Below are 17,814 nucleotides of genomic sequence, written 5' to 3' on the forward strand. Positions count from 1 at the left end.
CTTCTCTCTAGCATATTTGCATCATGGTCTGAGCTTGGCCAAAGAAAGCTAACTTGGGACTGGATGAGCTGAGCAGTCATCTTTTTCAAGACTCGATGAATCACCCGGCTACTCAGCTAAGCTGTTAATTAGCATTTCAACTGTGTGAAAAACTAGGGAATCAACACCAAGCTCTCTGAGAACTGGGTAGAATCTCTAGAGAATGCAGCGATCGCTCCACAAGTGTTTCTAATCAGCTCTGTAGCCCCCTACCTGAGCCAGGCCACAGTTCTAAACCTAAGTTCAGCTATTTTCTTCCAAAGATCTAGTCTCAGGTTAGCAATTTCCTTACACAAACCCCTGCCATGGAGCAAATAACCCCCAGGGTTGTTTCAGTTCAGGAAAATGGGTCAGGGAGGAATCCCAAAACCCCTCCACCAATGGTACGGTCCTCATCTGAATTAGTTCTCTGATAAGCGTTGGGATTGAGGTCCTGTATTGTATGTAGGGTTGCCAGCCTCCAGGTAGTGGCTGGAGATCTCCAGGAATTACAACTGGTCTCCAGGCCAGAGAGATCAGTTCACCTGGAGGAAATGGCTACTTTTCGGGGTGGACTCTATGGAATTATGCCATGCCAAGGTCCTTTCCCTCCCCAAATCCCACTTTCTCCTGGTTTCTCCAGGTTTCACCCCCCAGATCTCCAGGAATTTCCCAACTTGGAGCTGGCAACCCTGCTCCACACCCAATTTTGTCTCTGGTTTTCTCACCCTCTACCAGTAATCTCCAGAGCCTGAATGCAATTCACTTTATCAGGCTGCAAACATAGAGCTGACGAATAAATGTAACGCTGTCATCTAGGGTTACCAACACCCAGGTAGGCCTGGAGTCCTACTGGAATTACGGCTGATCTCCATACTACTCCCCTGGAGAAAGCGGCTGCTTTCGAGGGTGAACTCTACGGCAGTTCATCCTCCGAGGTCCCTCCCTTTCTCAAAACCGGCCTTCTCTAGGCTCCACTCTCAAATCTCCAGGAATTTCCTAAGCCAGAGCTGGCAACCCTAGCTGTCACTCTGCTGGGCCTGCTGTCCTCACTAAGTCCCAGAACAAGAAAACATTATCAAACTATTTATATATTGCATCATCCTAGATGCTCATTTGAGGACTTTGTCCAGGTTGTACACAGAGCAGCACCCCAAAGGTCACACATGAGCCAGTCACAGCACTATTAAGTATTAAGAACAAAAAATATTTAAGGGTTAAATCCAGGCACTGCACAACGATTCCAAGGAAAACACTGACAAGTCCTCCGAACCAACGGGATTTTGGACCCATCTGAACTGGTATGGCATTATAAACCAGGAATGCCTAGCTGGGATTTTGCAGCACTCCATGACCTCATTCATTACTCACATGAAAAACAGGATCCTTGCTCCTTAAGGATTCACCTGCAAGGGAATTAAGGTGGGGGGAGGGGAGAGATGTGGCCTCCTGAGAACTAATTAGGGAGGCAGGAAACTCCCAAACAATCACATTGAACTTGGGAAGAGCACAATGAAGTCAGTCTGTAAATTCAAATCTCTTTGCCCAAAAGGTGCACAGATAGTTATTTTCTTCCAGGGGCTGTACTGTAAGGAAATGGCGCAGAAAGATACTTGACAAAGGGACAGAGACTGTGGCCTATGCTACTGTTAGGGTTGCCAGGTCCCCCTGACCTCCTGGCAGGAGGTTAGGGACACGGCACCTACCTGCCTCATCATCTGTCATGAGCACAATCCTTGGCCTGCATGATGACATCACTTCCAGGAAGTGACATCATCATGCAGGCCGCAGCCAACCCAGGAGAACTTCCGCACTTCGTGGGGGGGCAGATTGGGCCCGATTCAGCTTGAATCGGGCCAGATTTGGGCCAATTCAACCTGAATCGGGCTGCCATGGAGCGTGGGAGTGCTCCTGCGCTCCACAGCAGCCTAATCCAGCCCGATGCAGCCTGATTTGGGCCCAATCTGGCCCTATTTGGGCCTGATTTGGCCCAGATCAGGCTGCTGCGGAGCACAGGAGCACTCCTGCGCTCCACAGCTGCCCGATCTAGGCCCAATTTGGCCCGGATCAGGCCTGCGGGAGCGCGCAGCACCACCTGAGAGCACGCTGCACGGCCCAGAAGCATGTGCCCCAGGAGGTCCATGCCTCCCCCGCCGCCCAAGTAAGCGGGGGCAGGGAGCGGAGGGTGGGAGCGGGGGATCCTCCACCCCCACGGGGGGACTGGCAACCCTAACTACTGTGGACTTACTTAGTTTCCACGTCATTTAATACATCATAATAAATGGCTTGTGCTTTGTTTCAGCATTGCCTTCAGCTCTGTATCAATTTCCGCTTGTATTTAAGTTTCTGCAATCCACCCTATTGCAGTGTTTTTTAAATATTTGATTGTATTGACCGAATAAAACATAATCAAAATAATTATTTATTACGCCGTGTACACAATAGTAAAATTAAAAACAAGGGGCCTGAGTGTCAGGCTGCATTAAGAGTGAGAGAAAGTTTTACATAAGCTGTAGTATGTTACACACACAGTTGGAGAACTTGACAAATGACCCACACAAGACCGTGTGCCCCAGAGATCTTCCTCAGCAGTCAATAATACACACTTTTCAAAGACTCATAAAAACAAACCCAGGTTGATGACACACAGGGCCAAGCTACAAGTGACAAATGACACTTGAACGGCAAGTGTATTTCTCCCTGTTCACTTGCCCTCCACTCAATCCACTTGCCGTTCAAGTGTCATTCGTCACTTGTAGCTTGGCCCACAGATCCAGAAACTCTGGATATAACATCAATGAAGAGCTTTGTGTGAGTGCAGTTACCACCATGTGAAGGAATGCACGGCCTGCTCTAAAAATTTACATCACACTACATATTATATGGCCCTGACCTGGATAGCTCAGGTGAGCCTGATCTCGTCAGATCTCAGAAGCTAAGTAGGGTCGGCTTTGGTTAATAATTGGATGGGAGACTTCCAACGAAGGCGAGGGTTGCAGAGGCAGACAATGGCAAACCATTTTATTTGATATAGCTGGACCCTTGTAGCCTCTTCAGGATGTTTTGGGTTAAGTTTGGTTTTCCCCCTCCCTCTTCTTTTTCCTTTGCTGACTGCTGATCGTATTGGCCTATATTGTGTAATCCTCCCTGATTCTCAGTGAGAAAGATGGACTCTAAATAACAGAAATAAATGAATAAACTTAAGAAAGTGTGAGGTGAATCTTTCTCCAGTAGGAACTATTACAGAGCTGTTGGGTGAGAAATGCATGCAGAAGATTCACCTGCTAACATTACTTTGGAGCCTGAAGATCAACAGGGGAACTTGCCTGCCCAACCAGCAAGATAGCCTCACAACTGAAAAAAGTTGTGAGGTCGTGAAGTCTTCTCTGATCCCACAAAAGCATCTAGGTCATGTTCACTCACTGGCAGAGTAATGCTCTGGAGGGTGGAACAATTGGGGAATTTGGTGGGGCCACAAGAACAACACAAGACTGCCCCCCTGCAGCATGGAGCCCCTAACAATGTCCAAACAGTGTGGGAATTTTTTTCATTTTGCCTGCCTGAATGCACAGCTCCTCCAGGCCAAGGAGCTCCCAAGAACTTCCTCTGAGGGCCTCTGAAATCCTTCCTGCCAATGCTGCTCGCTGGCCTCAGGGACAAAGGGACTGCAACGGGATCTGACACAAGTCTAGCTACGTTCAGGAGGGACCTTTCGAGAGAGAGGTCACTGAGGATGTGGGGCTAATTCTATTCACTAAGCACTGACCCGTCCATCAGAAAACTTGCAGTGCTTTGACCACTCTACAATTCCAGTCCACGTCTACTTTCATATGACTTTGGTTTCTACCCTGCAGTTTCATCCATCGGGATCCCCCAGGCAACACACACAACACAAGGATATCATTTAGCCAAAGCTGCTTCCATGGTGGGGTGGCATTCCCCCCTCCTGCCTCAAAGCTCCATCTCATTAGATTTTGTAGTTATTCCCCTTCACTCTATCTCACTCCCTCAGCTGCTGCTCAGGGACAGCTTTGAGATGAACAAGCTAAGTTGAGCAGTCCCCATGGAGCTGCAAGCCAGTACTGCAGGGCACAGGCTACTTAACTCCTACTCACTCAGCGGTGCCAGCCTCAGCTCACCCGTTGCCTCCACTGGTGCTGTGCAAGGAGTCAACAGGTGAGCTGATACTGATCTCTGTTGCAGGCTCTGAACCGAATGACTCCTGGAGTGGATGGGGCTTGGTGCTGCTTGTTCCTGGCTGCCAGCAACACTCCAGGAACTTCACAGAATCACAGACCTTTAAAGTCCAACCCCCTGCCCAAACCAGGATGAGCCTAAAGCATCTCTGACAAGTCTTCATCCAGCCTCTTCTTGAAAACTGCCAGTGAGGGGGAGCTCACCACCTCCCTAGGCAGCTGATTCCACTTTTGAACTACTCTGACCGTGAAAAAGTTCTTCCTAATATCCAGCTGATACCTTTCTGCATGTAATTTAAGCCCATTGCTTCGCGTCCTACCCTCTGCTGCCAACTGGAACAGCTCCTTGCCCTCCTCCGAATGACAGCCTTTCAAATATTTAAAGAGAGCAATCATGTCCCCCCTCAATCTCCTCTTCTCCAAACTAAACATTCCCAAGGCCCTCAGCCTTTCCTCGTAGGGCTCAGTCTCCAGACCCCTGATCATCCTCGTCATTCTCCTCTGCACCCTCTCGATTTTGTCCACATCCTTTTTGAAGTGAGGCCCCCAGAAGTGCACACAGTACTCCAGGTGTGGCCTGACCAAGGCAGTATAGAGAGGGACTATGATGACCTCCTGCGATTTCGATGCAATTGTACTGGTTGAGACACTGAGCAACAGCTGACTGGTAGCAAAGTTCATTATGACAATAAGCTCGCATCTGTTCAGACCCTTTCTCACTATCTAATGAAAGGCAACCTGTACACTTAACCGACAGCAGAAATACTGGCTCTGCTAGTAAGTGGAATCCAGTTAGGGCTGAATTTTTACTAGGTTTGGTTTAGGGTGAGTGGCTGCATTTTTTCTAGCAGCAGTAAAGTTGCAGAAAGTCTTTTTGGAAAGAAATGTTGTTGGTCGCCCAGGGACTGTTTCTGAAATCAGTTATTGCAAAGGAACTTGGTGGTGCCAAATTTCAAAGATAGCCTTATTGGTGTCAGGTCCAGTGTATATCTAAACTGTACTGACTCCATTTTCTAATGCTTCTAGTGTTTAAGTGCTTTCTTCCCAGGTGCACCAATTCCCAGGCAGCATTCCCACCGGAGGCGACTGTTTTGTCTAACACCGTTCCACCAAGCATTGGCCTTGAAGGAGAGCAGCTTCCCAGGACTGAGAGATGTTGTTTTGAGAACTGTGGGGGGAGGCAAATCCAGATGGGTATTGTTACTTTGTACCTCATGCTTTGCCCTTCATTGGTAACAATGACTGTGTACCATCCTGAGTCTCCTATTCAGGACAGTGGACTATAATGGACCTTTTCTGCAGTAAAGTTTCCTTGTTCAATCAATGGACTCCTGTTTGCTTTTGAAAGGGAACCTGTAGGAAGAGCCTTATCTAGCCACAAGCTGACATTTTGTTACCAATCATGCCTGAGTCGGGCCCAGCGGAATCCAAGGTAGTCCCGGACAGGGATCCTTTGTTTGATCCGTATGCGTCCCCCGACAGTCAAACAGTGCAACCCCAAGAATCTCATGTGCCAGCCGGGGCTGGAGCTTCGACGTCTACACCGCCTCTCATCGACCTCAGCAGTGAAGGGACAAGGCCGACGGCGACCGCTCTCCCCTTGATCTCGCTACCCACCCCGTCGGAGTGGGGAGCCAGACCCCGAGAAACGCGAGAGCGCAGGGCCGGAGGGCTTCATCCAAGAGTTTCGATGGACGGACGCCGAAGCCTAGAGACTGTCCCTGAGCTGGATAGCAGCCAACCGTGGCTGTTTTGGAACAGGACGGCCGAACAGACGGACGGGAACACATCTCGCCGCGGCGCCCTGAGTTGGGATTATTCGGAACTTGCCCCATGGAAAGAGCCAACGGAAGTTCCTGAACATAGTTGGGTGCAAATGCAAAGTCGCACCCATGCTGTAGATTCCGGCATCTCGGCAGTGACGGGCCTAGCCAAAGGAATTCTAGCAGCGAGATCACGAGTCGATCAAGGAGATCCTCCGCCTTGGGGGCCGTTTTCCCCGGTGAGTACAACCGAAGGAGGTTCCGGGATGGGGCAACTGGGTCCTAGCCGAATGCAACAGTTGGAAGCTAGGCTGATTGATATGGAGGAAAGTTTGGCTCATGCCATTCACCTAATCTCAGCGATGGGGGCAGGGGAGAGAATCTCACCTGAAGAAATGGCGGTACAAATCGCCACCCTCCAAAGTGTCATGTCCTATCCAGTGGAGGACGCCCCGCAGCAGCCGCTGCCTTCGGGAGAGGAGGAATACTATCCTGGAGAACCGGGAGAGTCGCCCGCGGAACTCCCTAGAAAAGACGAAACCCCGCCGCACGGGGATACTCCAGCTGAGGTACCTGGAGAGACTCCGACGGAAACCCCTAAATCGGACGGGGATCCATCTCCCAAGGAGACTCCAGCGGAGGAGCCTAGAGAGGAGGAAGAAGGGCCAACCCGTCCAACCGAAACGACGGTGATACCCCCTCCCGCTTCTCCAACGACAGTTCGGCCGGATCAGACGGAAGAGCCTCCGGCCCCTTCTGAGGAGGAATTACCGCAACGACCGCTAGAAGTGGTTCCCATTCAACAAACCCCGAGCGCCCCGACGCCACAAGACCAGCCTTTGCGTCCCAGAGACACGACGCCGAGAGGGGCAAGCCCGCGCGGCCCACCACCCATCAGGCCTTCGCCGCTGCGGCCCCTTCCGCTTCGACCGCAACTAACTCCTTCGCAGCAACCGATACGTTTGCCACTTGAGCAGCCCGTAATACCACCTCCAAACCAACCGGTGGGGCCTACACCACTACGACCCCACCAACCCGTCCCTCAGCGGCCGGTCATTACTCAGCCGCACCGGCCACCTCCACCTCAACCGCTACTGCCAGCACCTCCTGTATTGCCACCACCAGCCCGACCGAGATTGCAGCCGCCTGTCCGACCACGACTGCAGCCGAGAGCACCACCGCCAGCCCAGCCGAGAGCACCACCGCCAGCCCAGCCGAGGCCGCCACCCCCGGCTCAACCGGTGATGCCGCCGCCAGCGCAACCAGCACCGCTACCACAACCGGGTCCCCCCATACCTCAAGTGCCATTGATGCTTCCGACGGACTTCTACCCAGCACCGGCTCCGAGGCAAGACCTCCCGATGGGTTGGGTGAAACTGGAAGCTACTTTTGATGGGGATCCCTCCAAACTGGGATTTTTCCTAGTGCAAGTCGTGCAATTCTTCAACCGGTGGGGACACCTCTTCGGCAGCGAGGCCAGTCAAATTGAACATCTCGGCTCCCGCTTACAAGGCAAAGCAGCGGACTGGTATGTAGGACTATACAATATCGGGGCCCCGGAACTTAATACTCTCCAGGGGTTGGTGGATGCTATTCGAGCGCAATATGAAGACCCCTTAGAGGAAACCAGGGCCCGAACAGAATTGCAAGCCATTAAACAGGGCAGCATGTCGGCGAGAGACTATATCACGAAATTCCGACAATTGGCCGCCAAATGCCCTAGGTGTGAGGAGTCCACCAAAATCATTCTGTTCAAGCAAGGACTAAACCCGAGACTTTTGGACAGAGCCCTCATGCAGGACAATCCCCCTACGTTGTTAGGTTGGATCCAACTTGCATGCGAAGTTGAGAATCGCATTTTGGAAGTCCGTTTGGTTGAACAACAACAACAAACGGGACAAAGAAGACCCTTGACTTTACAGAAGGGAGGACGGGGAGCTGGGTACGCCACCCGTGGAGCGAGAGATGCTAGATGGCAACAAGGGCTGTGTTTGCAATGCGGACAAGCCGGTCACTTTGCAGCACAATGCCCCTACCGGCCTGTGCAAAGACCTCCGCTTCAACTACGGCGCCCAACCCTTGCTCCATTTCCTACTCTCCAACGCCCGATTCCCGCGCCACGCGCGAACAGAGGCCGCGGCGCTTCCCAAAGGCCCGCCTCAGAGAGAGGACTGGAAGCGGAAGAAGTTATGGAATACGACCCCGCTTCCCCAAACGCAGAAGTCAATCCAGAAAGCCCCCAGTCGGGAAACGAGATGGATCTGTCGTAAGAGGGCCCAAACGACAGATCCGCCCCAAGCCCGTCCCTGCACGGAACCGGCCGCCTGGGTCCATCTTATTCATGCCAGTAACTCTAATCAACCCAGAGAGAAAAATGCACATCCGAGTGCAAGCCCTTATCGACTCGGGCTGTTCGAGAGACATCATCGCCCCAGCTCTAGTCAATGGACTAGTCTTACCAACTCGGGAATTACAAAATCCAGTAATCTTTGAACAAATGGATGGCACCAATATGAACCCTGTTACCACTGAGACCATCCCAGTGATCACAGGCATGGGACAACATTGGGAAAAGAGGTCTTTTGTCATCAGCTCCACTGCCAAATACCCGTTAATTCTAGGCAGCAAGTGGCTATGTGATCACAATCCCTACATAGACTGGGCACAAGGATGTATCACTTTCAGTCATGCCAACTGCAAAAATCACCGTTGGAACCAAAACTGGGGCAATGATCCAACTCATACTGAAAAGGCCCTTCTTACTCAAGAAGAAATCAACCAAATACCCGAACCGTATTGGCCTTTTCTAAACGCTTTTTCCGAGGAGGAAGCTGATACTCTACCCCCGCACCGACGAACGGACTGTGCGGTGGAAATTTTACCCGGAGCCTCACTGCCCAAAGGACGACTCTATCCCATGAGTCTCCATGAACGAGAAGAGCTCCGGAAATTCATCGACACCAACCTCCAACGAGGGTTCATCCGCCCAGCCAACAGCCCCCACGCCGCTCCGGTTCTCTTCGTGAAAAAGAAGGATGGGGGACTACGACTGTGCACGGACTTTCGAGGACTTAATGCAGTGTCCACCAACAACGCCTATCCTATACCACTCATCCGAGACCTTCTCAACGTCGTGGCCCAAGGTAAGATCTTTACAAAATTAGACTTAAAAGATGCTTACTTCCACGTCCGTATCAAGGCAGGGGATGAGTGGAAAACCGCATTTAATACGCCCCTCGGACAATATGAATACCTAGTTATGCCTTTTGGATTGACGGGAGCCCCGTCTGTATTTATGTCCATGATAAACGAAGTTCTGCACGAATTTCTGTACAAAGGGGTGGTGGTGTACCTTGATGATGTCTTAATTTATTCAGACACAGAGGAAGAACATATTCAAATGGTACAAAAGGTCCTGGCCACCTTGATGAATAATAAACTACCCATCAAGTTGTCCAAATGTGAATTCCATAAAACCGAACTCACTTACCTTGGGTATTGCATCTCCCAAGAGGGTTTAAAAATGGATCCAACCAAAATACAAGCGATTCAAGAATGGCAAACACCCACCACCCGTAAAGAACTACAATCCTTCCTGGGTTTTGCCAACTTCTATAGAGACTTTATAGCAAATTTCGCCCAAATCACGCTCCCCTTAACTGAATTGTTGAAAACAAAAGATAAAGGGGACCAAGCTAAAAAACCCTCCTCCAAACTACAATGGACCTCCGATTGCCAAACTGCTTTCGAATGCCTGAAAAAGCAGTTTGTAACGGAACCCATCCTCTCCCACCCCAACGAACAGTCCCCTTTCGTAGTGCAAGTCGACGCCAGCGATACGGCAATAGGGGGAGTTTTACTGCAGAAGGGGGAGGATGGAAAGTTGCGGCCTTGTGCGTTCTTGTCTAGAAAATTTTCGGAGGCGGAAAGGAATTGGAATGTGTGGGAGAAGGAGGCTTTTGCAGTAAAAGCAGCCCTTACTAATTGGAGACATTGGCTGGAGGGGGCGCGATACCCCTTCGAGGTTTGGACAGATCATAAAAATCTGGAGGCCCTCCGAAGCCCACGCAGACTGAATGCCAAGCAATTGCGATGGGCGGAATTCTTTTCCAAATTCAACTTCACTCTAAATTATCTCCCGGGCAAGACTAACTTTTTGGCGGATGCCCTATCGCGCATGCCCCAACACAGGAGCAAACGGGAGGAGACTGTCGACACGGTCTTCTCGCCTACGCAACTTGGGGGCGTGGTGACTACTCGCAGTCGAGCCAAACAGCCCCTCCCGGCCAACCAGGAGTGGAAATCGAAACTTAATACTGAGGTGGAAAAGGAGGGGGATAAGGCTCCGCGAAACAAACTGGTCCAATCCCCACAGGGGGATTGGCTAGCTGGGAGCAAGTTTTATGTCCCAGACAGCCTCCGGCTGGAGGTTTTGCAGCGCTGTCATGATGCTCCCACTGCTGGTCATTATGGGTATCTGAAAACATTGCATCTAATCCAAAGGCAGTTCTGGTGGCCGGGCATGCGCAAAGACATTTCCCAATATGTTAGTTCCTGCCCCGTTTGCCTCAGCGCCAAAACCAGAAAAGGAAAACCTCCGGGTCTCCTGCAACCATTGGAAACACCCAACAGACCTTGGGAAATAATATCTATGGACTTTATCACTGATCTACCTGTTTCAAAAGGACATAATTGCATTTTAGTCGTGGTAGATCTGTTCTCCAAACAAGCTCATTTTATTCCCTGTACTGCTATACCCACCGCTCGAAAACTAGCAGATTTATTTTTAAAACACATCGTAAAATTACATTCTTTTCCGTCCAAGGTGATTTCGGATCGCGGCGGACAGTTCGTTGCCAACTTCTGGCGGGAGCTTTTGAGAATGTTGAATATTGAGCAAGGCATCAGCTCAAGCCACCACCCACATACCGACGGACAATCCGAAAAAACAAACCAGATACTAGAACAGTTTCTTCGTTGCTACATTAATTTCCAACAAGATAATTGGGTAGACCTTCTCCCTCTGGCCGAATTCTCATATAACAACAGTGTACACGCTTCAACTGGAGAGGCCCCTTTCAAAATTGTCTATGGAGCTCACTTCAATCCCTTCCCGTTGGACGCTCCCCCTCTCCATTCCTCTAATTTGCCAGATGTATCTTCGTGGTGGGGGGAGGCGGCGCAACAATGGACTCTTATTAAGAAACATCTTGAAAAAGCCAAACTGGATTACAAAAAATACGCAGATCGCCATCGTGTGGCCGAATGGGATTTACAACCTGGAGATCATGTGTATATTTCCACAAAGAACCTGAAACTAGCTCAGACAAGCCGCAAACTCGCTCTGAAATTCCTGGGACCTTTCCCTGTGCGCAAAATAATAAATAAAGTGACTGTTGCTGTAACTTTGCCCAAGAACTTACTCCAGGTGTGGCCTGACCAAGGCAGTATAGAGAGGGACTATGATGACCTCCTGCGATTTCGATGCAATTGTACTGGTTGAGACACTGAGCAACAGCTGACTGGTAGCAAAGTTCATTATGACAATAAGCTCGCATCTGTTCAGACCCTTTCTCACTATCTAATGAAAGGCAACCTGTACACTTAACCGACAGCAGAAATACTGGCTCTGCTAGTAAGTGGAATCCAGTTAGGGCTGAATTTTTACTAGGTTTGGTTTAGGGTGAGTGGCTGCATTTTTTCTAGCAGCAGTAAAGTTGCAGAAAGTCTTTTTGGAAAGAAATGTTGTTGGTCGCCCAGGGACTGTTTCTGAAATCAGTTATTGCAAAGGAACTTGGTGGTGCCAAATTTCAAAGATAGCCTTATTGGTTGTTATAATTAGTTTCATTTTGGAACTAATGAAAGCATATTTCACCTGCATGTAAGACAGTAATTGCTTGCTGGAGTTATAAGAAGCTGAAAATTCCTGCCATTGGCTATGTATGTGGGGAACACTCTTCCATGGTATTTTCTCCCAGATTGGCCTCTTTCACCAACATAATGCAAATACTCCCAGGTGCCTCAAGGATAGCTGACAGATGGCCACAGTTACCTATTCCCATGGAACACATAAGAGTGAACAACTTGCATATCAGGATGAAATGAAATTGGATTCATTTTTGTGTGGCAAAGTCACAAAAAAGCTTCTTTGGTGTTTTCTGGAGCCTGAATTCTCATATTGATGAGTGCACCAACAGAAACAAATGAGGCTATAGACTAGGGTTGCCAGGTGATGGCTAGCAACTGACAGGATATGGGGGTGAAAACATAGGGGACACTGGCAGGGCACACAGTGTGATGTCACTTCCAGGGAAACATGGAAGTGACATCATGTTGCTATAGGAATTGTTGGAAACTACATGGTAAAATCATATCATTTCCACGATTCTTAGAGTCATGTGCTATCATTTCCAGGTTTCACATGGAAGTGACGATATGCCCTGTGTGACGCTGCTGACTAAAAATATTCTCCACGCTGCCACTCTGAGCAACAGTGGGAAGAAAGGTTTGACAGTAGAAGGACTATTGCAGCAATTATAGATACAAAAAAGAAGAAAACCTCCACAATAAACACTTAGTAGAGCATAAGTGTTTCACGGTAGCATCACTTAAAGAGCAATTAAAGAATTGCAATTTATAATTGTGGATTTGTAAGTGTTTATATAATGTGCAAGTGCAAAATATGAGTTAAATTCACAATGATCTACCATCAGCATCCTTTCTTCTTTTTTGTATCTGTAGTGGGGGACTTGGCAACCCTACTACAGAATAGGGTTGCCAGCCTCCAGGTAGTGGCTGGAGATCTCCCGGAATTACAACTGGTCTCCAGGCCACAAAGGTCAGTTAACCTGGAGAAAATGGCTACTTTTGGGGGTGGGCTCTATGGAATTATGCCATGCCAAGGTCTTTTCCCTCACCAAACCCCACTTTCTCCAGGTTTTACCTCCCAGATCTCCAGGAATTTCCCATCATGAAGCTGGCAACCCTACTACAGAATCAAGTTGTATTTCTTATTAATTTTTAATATCATAAACATATAAGCAGTTTGTTTTCTCTTCCTGTTTCCCGACGCTGAACTCCGGCACAGCCTTTCAGCATCAGCTCTTGGCCTGTGCCGTGGCCTTGAACAATACAGCCCAATCCATAGCTGGTTATATTTTTGTTCTATATAAATTGTCTTTTCCTGTATTTTTTTAAGCTGCTTGGGGGGGTGGGGATCAGAGAATAAATATTTAAGTAATATCTCCCTTTTCTTTCAATATCGTTTACACGTAATTTCCCCTGTATGCATGTTCTAAGGAGGCAACTTAAAAGAACAGCTTTGACAGTAAAACTGCACTGCGCACTTTCAGACATTCCCTGGGGCACTTTCAGACCCACCCTTGAGCTTGCTGCTGACATCAGTAAAGGATGGTTGAAAGATAACAGATGTAGACACTTTGCTGAAGGTAAGCAAGTTTGGGGGGCGGTCAGTACCCGGAGCAGAGACTTCTTGGAGACTCTGGCTGTTTCCACGTGCCCTTAAAGGGACAGAACCCAAATGGAATGCTGGCGACGTCTCTGTTTGCAAAACGGATGTGGGCCGTTTGGCTTCTGTTTTTTTGGCGCCTTTTCCGAGACCATGGAAAGTGCATTCCCAAAAGAGGCAGCGGGAAAAAATGGAAGCCAAATGGCCTGCAACTGTTTTGCAAATGGAGACATCTGGATTCATGAGGAAAAGCCGCCAGTTTTCAGTGAGTGCTTTAAGGGCATGTTGAAAAGGCCCCTTTGTATGCCTCAATAAGCTAAAAAGGAGGAAAAAATGGGACACAAAAATGATTAATGCAAACAAACAAAACACATGCTCCCTCTCCTTCTCGCTTGAACTGTGCCTCTGGATTACATTGCCTGACCTTGGACTTTGATTTTGGACTGTGACCCCAGAACCACTCCTGTCAGGGAGCCTGGTGCCCCCTGAGTTTACATTAGGGTTGCCAGCCTCCAGGTGGTGGCTGGAGATCTCCCAGAATTACAACTGATCTCCAGGTGACAAAGATCAATTTCCCTGGAGAAAATGGCTACTTTGAAGGGTTCACTCTATGGCAGTATACTCCACTGAGGCCCCTCCCCTCCTCAAACCCTGCCCTTTCCAAGCTCCACCCCCCAAAATCTCCAGGAATTTCACAGCCTGGACCTGGCAACCCTAGTTTACACCCCACTTCACAACTAGGACATCCAGTTGCACACCCCTCAAAAGGTCTGGCCAGGTGAAGCACACGAGGATCACAACCTGTTGAATCAAGCCTGTGGAAAATGACAGACCAGAGCGGAGCCTACAAGACACGTCCCACGACACACAGAGACACAAATGTTTTGTGAGACAGATCTGAGATCTGCAAAGAAAGCAGAGCCAGAGAGAAGGATTCAGTGGCAGCCTGGATCCTTTGGAATGACATGAACAATATAGTGTATATATTTTATTTAGGCCATTTTCACATGTCTTACTGGCTGCGATTTGCGCCACAAACTGGAATCATGACAGGAAATCACGTCAGGAAGATGTCGTTGTTCTGGGAGTTTTGTGTGATTTTGCACAGTTGGTTAGACGTGTGAAAATGGCCTTAGATATACCCACTTCATCCTCAAAGTTACCCAAAGTGGCATACAATGCCATTCTCTCCTCTTCTATTTTATCCTCACAACAACCCTATAAGGTAATTTAGGCTGAAAGTGTAGCATTGGCCCAAGTGAGCTTCCATGGCAGAGTAAAGATTTAAACCCAGGTGTCCTGGATCTGAGACCAATGCTTTAACCACTACACCAGAGCAGCTTTCTGCAATTCATGACATGACAATCCACTGGCCCTGATCCAACTGTATATGCATGCAGCAGTTCAGAACTGCACACACAGAGGCCAGTTTGAAAACAAGCAAGTGAGTTGTTTAGTATGGGGAGGGAAAGGAGCACAACCAGGGCTTTTTTTCTGGGAAAAGAGGTGGTGGAACTCAGTGGGTTGCCCTCGGAGAAAATGGTCATGTGGCTGGTGGCCCCGCCCCCTGATCTCCAGACAGAGGGGAGTTGAGATTGCCCTCCGCGCCATACCAGCGCGGAGGGCAATCTCAACTCCCCTCTGTCTGGAGATCAGGGGGCGGGGCCACCAGCCACGTGACCATTTTCAAAAAGTTCCGGAACTCCGTTCCACTGCGTTCCTGCTGAAAAAAAGCCCTGAGCACAACTAAATCTGGTATGTATTTGCTGTTTTTCTAAGCAGGCTCCCTTTGTGCTGCTACCTTGGAGGAGGAACTCTGTCGGCAGCATAAGATTTCTCACCCAGCTAGGGATGTGTACAGCCAGCAAGGACATGTATCAGCTAGGACCTAAGGCTGCCAACCTCCAGGTGGTACATGGAGATCTCCTTGAATCACAGCTAATCTCCAGACTTCAGAGATCAGTTCCCCTGGAGAAAGTGGCTACTTTGGAGGGGGGACTCTATGGCATTATACCCCAGTGAAGCCCCTCCCCAAACCCCACCATCCCCAAGTTGCACTCCCCAAATCGCCAAGAATTCCCCAGCCCAAGAGGAGGAGGGGGGATTGGTTTCATCCTTCCCTGCTGTTCAGCGGTTTGCTACAGTAACTTTATAATGAAAATCCTGTACCCTCGGCCTGGTTTCTGTGCATATTCCCAGAGTCAGGTAGGAGTCAGAAAATGGCCTTTTAACTTTATGGTTCTGAGGAAGCCTCTTCTCATGCCCTCAGGATCTGCCAGGAATAAATCAAAAAAATTTCAGAGTAAAAAGCCTCCCACCAACTCCAGCTTTCCTACCAAATGATGCAGACTCCATAGAAATGGAAACACATCTAGAAGTCAGCAAGGGATCTTTTGAGAAAGAGTCTATATAGACGGGGAAACAATAGTTTTTCAATTAAATTTTGAGTTGCAGCCGTATCTCCCCTATGAGTCTGTTTAATACACCTTCCTTCTCCCACCAGTGCCTTTAAGAAAAAGAAATGAAATGGCTTTGCATCAAATAGGCATTGAAAAGATTACTCACATTGAATTAAATTTGGACTTCCTTTTGCACTTCATTATTCTCCAATACCCTTTAATGTGCCTTTCATTCTTAATACGATTCCTGTGCCAAAGTATTCCCCACAAGGCACAGAAATAAGACACCTATTTCCTACACGGACTTTCCCATGCCCATCTGAAGGATGGGTGGACCGTTGCCAAGTCCTGCATTTGAAGTTCCCCTTCCCAAGTGACCATTTAGAAAGATCAGTGCAGGAGTCCAGGTGCAATATTGTCACACCCCTGTGATTCTTTGCTAACAAGATAGGAAAAACCCTTCCATTGTTACTAAGCACACAAGGATGATCTCAGCTGCCTTATTCCTGGCCAAGCTGCACGTCTTCAAATATGTTTGTGCAATTTGGGCAGATTTTAAAAAAAAAATCAAACTGGAAAAGTACAAAAGAAAGTATAATAAACCACGAGCATAGACTACAGACTTGGACTCCTGAATCTCACTTTTTTCAAAACTTTACTATTTAACTAAAAGGGAACTAGAGATGGCCTCAAATCACGTTTTAGATAATTTTCTACACAATACACACACTTTATAACATTTTTATTCTCTACCTTTCTTCCACGGAGTACAAGACAACATATATGATTCTTCCCTCCTCCGTTTTATTCTTACAACCACCTTGTGAGGTAGTTTAAGCTGAAAGTGCACTCAGGAACACTCTGTCAGTTGCACGGAGAAGCAAGATTTGAATGGAGACTTCCTCATCCTTAGTCCAGAACATGCTGAATTTTTTGTGCATTTTAAAATCACAATGGCCAGAATAAGCTAAGAGGTAGTATGTATCTGCATGCAAAAGAGTGTGCTGTTAATAATGGGCAATGAAAGAATGCAACAGATTTTGCATTATTTATTTTAGCTCTCATCTACATTCTAAGGGTGCTGGGAACTGCAGACTAGCCACATAAGGGATATCGGTTTATATTTATTTTATTTAAAATATTTATAAACCCACCTTCCTTCTAACAACACAGGACCCAAGTAACAACAATAACTATAAAATACATTAAAAACAATAAACATTAAAAACCTTAAAAATATTAAAAACTGTATTAAAATACCCAATGTAAAATCATCCTGTTCAGAGCCAATAAAAGCTTTCTTGTCCAGAACCAGACTGCCCTAAAAGCTCTTCAGAATAATCTTGTTTTACAGCCTTGCTGCAGATACAGGAGGGAGGGACGAAAGCCCCTCACCTCTCCCAGAAGGCTGTCAAACATGGAACAGCTTCACACAGAGGTCAGACCATTGTTCTGTCAAGGACAGTCATGTCCACTCCGGCCGGCAGTGGCTCTCCAAGGTCTCAGGTTGAGGTCTTTCCCGTCACCTACAATTTGATCCTTTGAACTGGAAATGCTGGCGATTGAACCTGGGACTTCCTGCATATAAAGCAAATGTTCTACCACTCAGCCACGCCCCCTCCCCAAATTATTCCGCATGTATGGGGCAGCTGCTGAAAAAGCCCAAGCTCAGGTCATTGCAAAACACACCCTGTACGAAGGAGGAACCAGACAAGGGACCCTGCTGGAAGGGATGAAGCTGCTGTTAAAGGGACATGCGAGGAGAGATGGTCCTTCAAGCACGTGGACCCAAAAGTCATGAAGGGCTTTCAAGAGTTTGGACTGGACCTGGAAGCAAACAGGCAGCCAGTGAAGAGACCTCAGAATAGGAGGAATATAGTCCTGATGCCTAGCCTCCGATAATGAAAGGTGTGCAACATATTGCATCAACTGAAATTCATCTTCAAGGACAGCCCCCTGTAGGCCACATT

Source organism: Eublepharis macularius, chromosome 13, assembly GCF_028583425.1.
Source record: "Eublepharis macularius isolate TG4126 chromosome 13, MPM_Emac_v1.0, whole genome shotgun sequence".
NCBI classification, from domain to species: domain Eukaryota; kingdom Metazoa; phylum Chordata; class Lepidosauria; order Squamata; family Eublepharidae; genus Eublepharis; species Eublepharis macularius.